At 42.4% G+C, this 10,910-nt stretch overlaps 2 non-coding genes across 2 annotated transcripts; both read right to left on the reverse strand.

The window, feature by feature from the left end:
- LOC147634487 (U6 spliceosomal RNA) lies at positions 1-103 on the reverse strand. The gene has a single exon (XR_015266845.1). It is a non-coding gene; the product is annotated as a U6 spliceosomal RNA (small nuclear RNA).
- A 10,062-nt stretch (positions 104-10,165) lies between these two features.
- Positions 10,166-10,268, reverse strand: LOC147634488 (U6 spliceosomal RNA). The gene has a single exon (XR_015266846.1). It is a non-coding gene; the product is annotated as a U6 spliceosomal RNA (small nuclear RNA).
- Positions 10,269-10,910: the final 642 nt, after the last annotated feature.

Here is a 10,910-nt window from a genome sequence, read left to right on the forward strand (position 1 = left end):
AAAAATTTGGACCATTTCTCGATTTGTGCGTGTCATCCTTGCGCAGGGGCCATGCTAATCTTCTCTGTATCGTTCCAATTTTATCAGATGTCCCCGAAGGGACGAGACAAGATGGGTGCCCCGCGTTGCCTATAAAGCCCTTACGCATATAAACGCCCACCGCATGTAGGTTATAAACACACCACACGTGGAGCCACCTCACCAAATGCATTATATGCTTGAGACTTTCCCGTCTTGCTGCTCGCATCTCCCGGGTGGCCTACTATGGTTTGGAAGGCTCAGCTAAAAAAACTATGAGTAGAAAATATAGTGGCATGGAAATCCTCACATAGAACACAATGAAAGCTTCACATAGAACACAACGAATCTTCGGTAGTACCCTATGTATCCATTCATGAAGCTTTGTACACTCCTTTATATTTCGTTCATATGGTGGCAATTCCAAAATCAATTCAACTTTACCCTCATCTATAGAGATTTCATTCTTGGACATAATGTGACCACCAAGGATTACTTTATGTTCACCCAAAACTGGCATTAGGGAGGATTTAATGATATCCGATGCAATTGACCTCTTCATAGCACGTTACTTGCCCAAGCTAAATGTTGGTTTTAGTGTGAATGAACAAAAGATCATCAATGAACTCAAGAAATTATCAAAGATATTCCTTGTAAGCTATAGACACATGCACACACAATCAATCTTTGAAAAGTAGATGGGGTGTTGGTTAAGCCAAAATGGCATGATCTTATAAGCACATGTACCTCATTGTGTGGCAAAATCCATTTCATGCTACTCTTCTCGGGATATGGATACTTGGTTGTATCCTCAGAAGTATCCTAAGAAGCCATCCAAGAAGTTGTACGCTTCATAGTATCGTGAGGAGAAGTATCCTAAGAAGCCATCCAAAAAGTTGTATGATTCATTTCTTGCTACTCTCTTATATGGAAATGGATAATTATCTCTTCACGTCTAAGCATTAACTTTCTCTAAATCCACACACACACACTCTTTTTTTTTTGGGGGGAGGGGGGGCACTACAACAATGGGCTAATTAATTTCATGGACTTGCATCCACAAGTTTGTTAATTTCCCCCTTGGATACCCCAAAAACATTTCAAATTCATCAAGTAAGGATGTTATTTCACTTAATGTATGAGTATGGTATGTTGTACTACCTGAAGCGAAAATCCTACCATGCCTATGTATTTCCATGTGAAACAATCTTTGAACTATTTCAAGAGATCAATTAGATCTTTCCTCTCCTTTACAATAAGGCTATTTTCAATGTAACTGGTTAAGGATCATCTCCTTTACAATAAGGCTATTTTCAATGTGGATCATCTCCTTTAGAGAGTCAGATTATTCAGAATGATCCTCTCCTTTAGAGAGTCAGATTATTTGTAACGTAACTTGTGAAAGATCCTCTCATTTAGGGTAAGATTGTTTACAATGTAACTCGTTAAGGATCCTCTCATTTAGAGTAAGATTATTTACAATGTAACTGGTTAAGGGTCCTCTCATTCAGAGTAAGATTATTTACAATGTAACTGGTTAAGGGTCCTCTCATTCAGAGTAAGATTATTTACAATGTAACTGGTTAAGGATCCTCTCCAGGTTTTGCAATATCTACTTCTTTAACCTCTTGTGGACATCATAGAAGACACCGGCTTGACCTTTTGTAAAGCATTAAGCCCTGATGTGCATAACAACTCTATCATCTACGTTGTAAGTGATTTAGTACTTGTTTAAGGTCAGGTTATTGGCTATCCTCCCTTTCTTCTAGGATTCACTTGGCTTGTTTTTTTCTTGAGCCAATACTCTATTGCAACTTTTTTTCTTCTTCTTAAATTTAGACAACCTTGGTTAGTCGGGTGTTCAAGGAAGGGGATTCTTAAGAATACATAATCCCCTTCCTTGAACTCTACATGCTTCCTTGACTCATCGGCATATTGCTTCACAAGTTCAACATCTAGGTGTTTGGTAACTACCTTGGGCATCATAACAAAAATTACCAATAAGTGTATTCAATTCTTAAAAAAAAGTCAAGTTTTGGAAGTAGCTGATAAGCATTACCCTCAATAATGATTCCATTTATCTCATGATGTGACTAACAAACTTGAAAAAAAACTATTTAATTTGTCAAAATAACCCTCCACCCATGGGATAAGTTTTGGAAGCACAACTTATAAGATTACCCTCATTAATGATTTCAGTTCTCTCATGACATGACTATCAAACTTAAACCAAACTATTCAATTGTTCAAAATAACCCTCCACCTATGGGATAAGTTTTCAATGTCTTAAGATCAACCTTTAAAAGTTTTCCATTATTCCACAACACAAATGTGATAATAGTCCACACAGCTTGGCAAATTTCTTGTGCAAAGTCAAGTATGTGTCTCAACACTCTTGTATGTTCCCACACACTAACTTGTCCATAGTAGGTTATGTGGCACTCTTGGTAATGTCATAGTAAAATTGAAGGCATGCCTCCTCATAAGTCTATCCTAATGATCACCAAAATCCTAAGACATCTCTAGAGGAGGTTCAGAAGTAGCATAGCCTCCCCGCTTTATGCACTCAGTTACCTTTTTGTATGTATGCATCACTCTCACTAATCAAGCTTCTCTTTGAACAGTCCTTCACAACATGGTCGCATGGGCCTCACTAAACCATGAATTTGACATAGTTTTTATTTGAGTACTTTGACTTGCCCTAGTTTTACTTTGCACCATTCCTACTTTGCACCTGCACACGTAGCCAAAGGGTATTTTTTAAAAATGGTCGAGCCCCATATGCTGGGAATTCAAGGGAGAGCAACTACACCATTGGGTTCTGGTAGATTGGGACTGATTGAGGGGTTAACATAGTCGGTAGATAGGGCTAATAAGTTGGGAGTGTACTAGCTTAGTACTACTAGAGGAGGTGGGACCATGGGAATATGTCAATGTATTTACTTAGGCTCAGGGGGTTTGGGCATGAGTGAGTGGTTGTGGAGGGGCTAAGCAATTATTTAGTGGAGGCAGGAGGTGACAATCACATAAGACTAGGGTTGGAGCATGGGAGCTACCCCCACCGATGGATGGTGTGGCGAGAAGGGTACCGCCGCTCCATTTGTCTTGTCATGTGCAAGCTTAACTCACAGCTATTTCCTTGAAGGGTAGTAAGATAAATAATAAGATTAGAACCAGATCATGACTTGCTTAAGGAATTGTAGTAGCTAGGTGTGGTCAAGGAAGGCGCTGGCTGAACCCACGAGGCTCTCGGCCAACTTTTATGGAGCTTTATGTGAGTCAGCTGCTGCTATAGCATGCGAAAGGGTTTTGTCGAGGGACTTGGCGGCGGCCGACAATAGGTTGGCCAATCAAGATGGGCTTTTACTTGGCTATAAATAGCATTATGTGAGTTCCTGTTATGCATTCAATCCCTCCTTGCGATTGGGTCATAGATTTCGGAATTAGATTAGGTATTTACACCTTTTGAAGGCAGCTAAGGGCTACAATACTTGTTCTTCCTTTTTGTACATTATGAATATAGTGAATACTTAGCTAACTCTCTCTCTTCTCTATCTTTTGTATGCGTTTTGAATTAAGCATGTTCCAAGATGGTGTTTAGGGCTGAAAGAAGACTCCCAGAGCTTGCTTCCTCATGCTACATTGGTATTAGAACTTTCTTCAAGTGTGACGAATTAGCCAGAAAACTAGAAGAAAAGAAAGTTTTTTTTTTTGGTGCTTGTGTGGTTGGTTTCTACACTCTAGTGGGCCACCCCTTTTGGTGTGACTCCTGTCCCCTAGAAGGACAGTTGGTTTTTAGCCTCCAAAAGCCTCCGGAAATCTCCCACACGCATAATGGATGGTTAGATTGGGCTTCAGAAAAGGAGTGCATTTTCCTGCTACAATAGGGAGATTTAACAAAGAGAGAGACAAACTCTATGGCTAGGGTTTGCAATATACATTAGGGTTTGCTCCTGTGTGTGTGTCTACTCTCCCTCTACCTCTTTTTCAACAGGCATGCCTCCTCATAAGTCTATCATCCTAATGATCACCAAAATTCTAAGACATCTCTAGAGGAGGTTCAGTAGTACACGAGTAGGCATAGCCTCCCCGCTTTATGCACTCAGCTACCTTTTTGTATGCATGCATCACTCTCACTAATCAAGCTTCTCTTTGAACAGTCCTTCACAACATGGTCGCCTGGGCCTCACTAAACCATGAATTTGACATAGTTTTTATTTGAGTACTTTGACTTGCCCTAGTTTTACTTTGCACCATTCCTGCACACAGGTAGCCAAAGGGTGTTTTTTTTAAATGGTGGAGCCCCATATGTAACGAAAGCAACTACACCATTGGGTTCTGGTAGATTGGGACTGATTGAGGGGTTGACATAGTCGGTAGATAGGGCTAATAAGTTGGGAGTGTACTAGCTTAGTACTACTACTAGAGGAGGTGGGACCATGGGAATATGTCAATGTATTTACTTAGGCTCAGGGGGTTAAGGCATAAGTGAGTGGTGTTGTGGAGGGGCTAAGTAATTATTTAGTGGAGGCAGGAGGTGACAATCACATAAGACTAGGGTTGGAGCATGGGAGCTACCCCCACCGATATATGGTGTGGCGAGAAGGGTACCGCGGCTCGATTTGTCTTGTCATGTGCAAGCTTAACTCACAGCTATTTCCTTGAAGGGTAGTAAGATAAATAATAAGATTAGAACCAGATCATGACTTGCTTAACGAATTGTAGTAGCTAGGTGTGGTCAAGGAAGGCGCTGGCTGAACCCACGAGGCTCTCGGCCAACTTTTATGGAGCTTTATGTGAGTCAGCTGCTGCTATAGCATGCGAAAGGGTTTTGTCGAGGGACTTGGCGGCGGCCGACAATAGGTTGGCCAATCAAGATGGGCTTTTACTTGGTTATACATAGCATTTTGTGAGTTCCTGTTATGCATTCAATCCCTCCTTGCGATTGGGTCATAGATTTCGGAATTAGATTAGGTATTTACACCTTTTGAAGGCAGCTAAGGGCTACAATACTTGTTCTTCCTTTTTGTACATTATGAATATACTGAATACTTAGCTATCTCTCTCTCTTCTCTATCTTTTGTATGCGTTTTGAATTAAGCATGTTCCAAGATGGTGTTTAGGGCTGAAAGAAGACTCCCAGAGATTCCTCATGTTACATTGGTATTAGAACTTTCTTCAAGTGTGAAGAATCAGCCAGAAAACCAGAAAAAAAGAAAGTTTTTTTTTTGTGCTTGTGTGGTTGGTTTTTAGACTCTGGCGGGCCACCCCTTTTGGTGTGACTCCTGTCCCTAGAAGGAGAGTTGGTTTTTAACCTCCAAAAGCCTCCGGAAGTCTCCCACACGCATAATGGATGGTTAGATTGGGCTTCAGAAAAGGAGTGCATTTTCTTGCTACTATAGGGAGATTTAACAAAGAGAGAGACAAACTTCGGAACAAAGAGCACCAGATAGTCCTTCGCGGGTGGCAGACATGAGTGTGCATGATATGTTCTAGCAGATGATGCGAGCAATCACTGAATAGAGCACCAAATTGAAGAGCAAAGGGTGTAGATCTTGGCCATGGAAGAGCGCAGCCATTTTCCATCCCCTTTTTCTTTGTCCCCTCCTCTTGGCTAGTTGCATCACTCTCACTAATCAAGCTTCTCTTTGAACAGTCCTTCACAACATGGTCGCCTGGGCCTCACTAAACCATGAATTTGACATAGTTTTTATTTGAGTACTTTGACTTGCCCTAGTTTTACTTTGCACCATTCCTACTTTGCACCTGCACACACAGGTAGCCAAAGGGTGTTTCTTTTTAATGGTCGAGCCCCATATGCTGGGAATTTAAAGGAGAGCAACTACACCATTGGGTTCTGGTAGATTGGGACTGATTGAGGGGTTGACATAGTCGGTAGATAGGGATAATAAGTTGGGAGTGTACTAGCTTAGTACTACTAGAGGAGGTGGGACCATGGGAATATGTCAATGTATTTACTTAGGCTCAGGGGGTTTGGGCATAAGTGAGTGGTTGTGGAGGGGCTAAGCAATTATTTAGTGGAGGCAGGAGGTGACAATCACATAAGACTAGGGTTGGAGCATGGGAGCTACCCCCACCGATGGATGGTGTGGCGAGAAGGGTACCGCCGCTCGATTTGTCTTGTCATGTGCAAGCTTAACTCACAGCTATTTCCTTGAAGGGTAGTAAGATAAATAATAAGATTAGAACCAGATCATGACTTGCTTAACGAATTGTAGTAGCTAGGTGTGTGGTCAAGGAAGGCGCTGGCTGAACCCACGAGGCTCTCGGCCAACTTTTATGGAGCTTTATGTGAGTCAGCTGCTGCTATAGAATGCGAAAGGGTTTTGTCGAGGGACTTGGCGGCGGCCGACAATAGGTTGGCCAATCAAGATGGGCTTTTACTTGGCTATAAATAGCATTATGTGAGTTCCTGTTATGCATTCAATCCCTCCTTGCGATTGGGTCATAGATTTCGGAATTAGATTAGGTATTTACACCTTTTGAAGGCAGCTAAGGGCTACAATACTTGTTCTTCCTTTTTGTACATTATGAATATACTGAATACTTAGCTATCTCTCTCTCTTCTCTATCTTTTGTATGCGTTTTGAATCAAGCATGTTCCAAGATGGTGTTTAGGACTGAAAGAAGACTCCCAGAGCTTGCTTCCTCATGTTACATTGGTATTAGAACTGTCTTCAAGTGTGAAGAATTAGCCAGAAAACTAGAAAAAAAGAAAGTTTTTTTTTGGTGCTTGTGTGGTTGGTTTTTACACTCTGGTGGGCCACCCCTTTTGGTGTGACTCCTGTCCCCTAGAAGGACAGTTGGTTTTTAGCCTCCAAAAGCCTCCGGAAATCTCCCACACGCATAATGGATGGTTAGATTGGGCTTCAGAAAAGGAGTGCATTTTCCTGCTACAATAGGGAGATTTAACAAAGAGAGAGACAAACTTCAGAACAAAGAGCACCAGATAGTCCTTCGCGGGTGGCAGACATGAGTGCATGATATGTTCTAGCAGATGATGCGAGCAATCACTGAATAGAGCACCAAATTGGAAGAGCAAAGGGTGTAGATCTTGGCCATGGAAGAGCGCATCCATTTTCCAGCCCCTTTTTCTTCGTCCCCTCCTCTTGGCTAGTTTGGTACTTGGAAGGTGAGGACATTCCTTGATGGACCCAGCGGGCTCATGGCCACACTGGATTAGGTATGGCCGCTTATGTCTGGGATAAGTTTGTCCACGATCTTAAGGGGCGGTTTCTATCGCCCCATTACCTTGAGCGACTCGAAGACAAGTTTAGGAGGGCACGTCAAAATGCTTAACCAGTCCTACAATTTGCAAATAAGACTCTTTTGAACTTACTTTTACAATATCGGGCATATCTCACAAGGACAAGAAAGGGTAGTTCCTTTATGGCCTTGACACACAAATCCAATGGGAAGTGTGTATGTTTCGACCATCCACTTTGGGGATGCACTCTCGCTTGCACAAAGCGTTGAAATCAAGTACAATGGCAGAAAGCCCAAGACTTCCTAGCCTTCCACTCCCAAGGCAACCACCTATGGGGGAAAAGGCCAGAACTAGACGATGTCTTCCACAGGACAGAGCACGGGAGGCTCTGGTTCCAAGAACTCAACTAATGCACCCAAGCTTACTCCAGACCAGAAAGCTCACGCAGGCAAGTCCGATGAGAAATTGAGTGCTGAGGATGCAGCTCCACAAGGCCCAAGGGAATGACAGTCCTGTGAGTCATGGGCAACTTAGGGCACACTAGGCAAGGTTCTCAGGCACAACGGTTCCAAGGGAGGGTGATCCTCCAAGGGGTGGAGCGAGAGCGCTAATACTCATCAGGAAAATAAGACCAGAGAAAGTGTTCAGCGACGACGACAGGGCATGAAGGGAAAGGGGACATGATGAAACAAATACATAGATCTTCATCACACAGGTGGAGTGGATTTGCAGATCGGGCCAGGTTTTTAGTGAAAAGGTTGCCAGGAAGGGAAGGATGACAAGTTGGGACTGCGTAAATAGACAATGGGATGATGGCAGTCATCCCAGAGTAGAAGTCGAAATCCCATCATCAAGTTTAGTAGAGGGGGATGTCATGTGTTAGACATGTCCAAGCTTAACCCATAGCTATTTCCTTGAAAGGCAACAAGATAAAGAATAAGATTAAAACTAGATCACGTCTTAATTCAAGAACTATAGCAGCTAGGTGTGGTCAGGGAAGGCACTCGAGGAACCCATGAGGCTATCAGCCAGCTTTTATGGAGCTTTATTTGAGTTGGCTATAGCATGTGAAAGGGGTTTGTCCAGGGACGTGGCTGGCACAACAGGTCGACCAGTCCAGATGGGATTTTTCTTGGCTATAAAAAGCATTGGTTGAGTTCTTGTTGGGCATTCAATCCCTGCTTGGGATTGGGTCCGAGATTTAGGAATTAGATTAGGTATTTACACCTAGATTGTATTGATGATATCTAGAAGTTACGCGTAGAAGTAAAAGAACTTTAGAAATTCAGCTATACGGTGTGCCCAAACTGTATTAATGATATCTAGATTCCACGTAGAAGTAGAATCAAGTTTTGTATTAATGGATACGTGTGTCCTTTAAATACATGATATTTGAATTATGCATAAAAACAAGGAACATTTGATTAAAATATTTAAGAGCCATTCATTTCTACTGTCAAATCAATATCATATATTTCCAGATTCGAGACACAATATCTGAATTGTGTAGAAAATTGGGTACCATGTGAGTGAATTTTTGGAACACAATCTCCAAGCTTAATGAAAAACTAGATACCATGCATATCATGTACCCGTTGCGCAATCACCAAGTTTAGTGTAAAAAAGGATACCATATACCATGTTCTTGTAATTTCTTTCTAGAATTACTATAGTTGGACAATCTATCTGCGCAACCGGTGGCTTTTCTAATCTCTCACGAAGATGATTTGAAAGTATGTCCACACTATAGAGAGGACTAGAGAGAGGCTTAATGAATAAGCAAGGACTGCGGCGGCGGTGAAGTGTTGGAGAGAAAAGATGAAGGAGTGAATCTATGTTTAAGAGATTGTACTCGTAATAAGGAGGAGGTGGTCAGAGAACCTGTAAGCCCAAGAGGTGGAAGCTTGTGACCAGTGTGGAGAGGAGAGAAACATGACTTGTTTTTGAGAGACAACCGATCTATTTATAGAGATGAGGGGACTCACACACATCTCTCTCTCTCTCTCTCGCTTTTACATCTTTCTAGTTCATGAGTGTGTAAATGCATATATAAGCCTTGGTTTGCATCTTGCGTTGTTGCCTATGGGGTCTATATCCTTTTTGGGAAAAGGTAGAGGTCTATTAAAGGCTAGAGCCCGCCGTTTTTCTCGTGTGCAGAGCCATACAACCATATGTGAGCACTTAATTCTAGGTCGTATTGAGGGTGAGGGGTGAAAGATGTGCAATCCAAGGAGGGGATAGATGCAGATTATATATATATATAAAAGGAGGAGCTCAGTTAAGGCAAGCTGAGTTAATGAAGTTCGTCTACAAGGGATGGCTTCTTCCCTTCCTTGCGTATGCATCATTTTGAGTCTTAACAGTATGTCCCTTGGAACGAGAGTGAGTGGTTGATTTTCAATCCCTCTGGCTCACACACCATCACCAAATTTTAACAACCAGAGTACTGGATGTACTGCACACGCCTCAACAGCATTGCCTAGATACTACTCTTATATGTCTTTCAAGGTCTTAATCTCATGGGATGGGACATGAGCTCTTGTGAGTCTTTAGATATGTCTGCCTGCTGCCACTCGCGTGCTGCTCCATCGCGATGCATTTCTAACAACTAGACAGACGCAAGCATGCTGCTCCGCCGCGAGCATGCACAGAGAGAGAGAGAGAGAGAGAGAGAGAGAGAGAGAGAGAGTACACATTTCTAACAACTAGACAGACGCAAGCGAATTTCTTACCCTGTGGGAACGTTCGCGTGCAGAGCAAGCTTGCAAAGAATCAGAGCAGAGATGCGTCGTCGCCCGCCGCCTGCGAAAACGAACCCCCCCCCCCCCCCAAAAAAAAAAAAAAGCAGCACAGAGACAGAGAGAGAGCCTTCGCTGAGTAAGGGAGAAAACGACAGAAAGAAAGAGAAGAGAAACCAAAAAAAATTTGGACCATTTCTCGATTTGTGCGTGTCATCCTTGCGCAGGGGCCATGCTAATCTTCTCTGTATCGTTCCAATTTTATCAGATGTCCCCGAAGGGACGAGACAAGATGGGTGCCCCGCGTTGCCTATAAAGCCCTTACGCATATAAACGCCCACCGCATGTAGGTTATAAACACACCACACGTGGAGCCACCTCACCAAATGCATTATATGCTTGAGACTTTCCCGTCTTGCTGCTCGCATCTCCCGGGTGGCCTACTATGGTTTGGAAGGCTCAGCTAAAAAAACTATGAGTAGAAAATATAGTGGCATGGAAATCCTCACATAGAACACAATGAAAGCTTCACATAGAACACAACGAATCTTCGGTAGTACCCTATGTATCCATTCATGAAGCTTTGTACACTCCTTTATATTTCGTTCATATGGTGGCAATTCCAAAATCAATTCAACTTTACCCTCATCTATAGAGATTTCATTCTTGGACATAATGTGACCACCAAGGATTACTTTATGTTCACCCAAAACTGGCATTAGGGAGGATTTAATGATATCCGATGCAATTGACCTCTTCATAGCACGTTACTTGCCCAAGCTAAATGTTGGTTTTAGTGTGAATGAACAAAAGATCATCAATGAACTCAAGAAATTATCAAAGATATTCCTTGTAAGCTATAGACACATGCACACACAATCAATCTTTGAAAAGTAGATGGGGTGTTGGTTAAGCCAAAATGGCAT

Source organism: Cibotium barometz, chromosome 10, assembly GCF_041138505.1.
Source record: "Cibotium barometz isolate CiBa-2024 chromosome 10, ASM4113850v1, whole genome shotgun sequence".
NCBI classification, from domain to species: domain Eukaryota; kingdom Viridiplantae; phylum Streptophyta; class Polypodiopsida; order Cyatheales; family Cibotiaceae; genus Cibotium; species Cibotium barometz.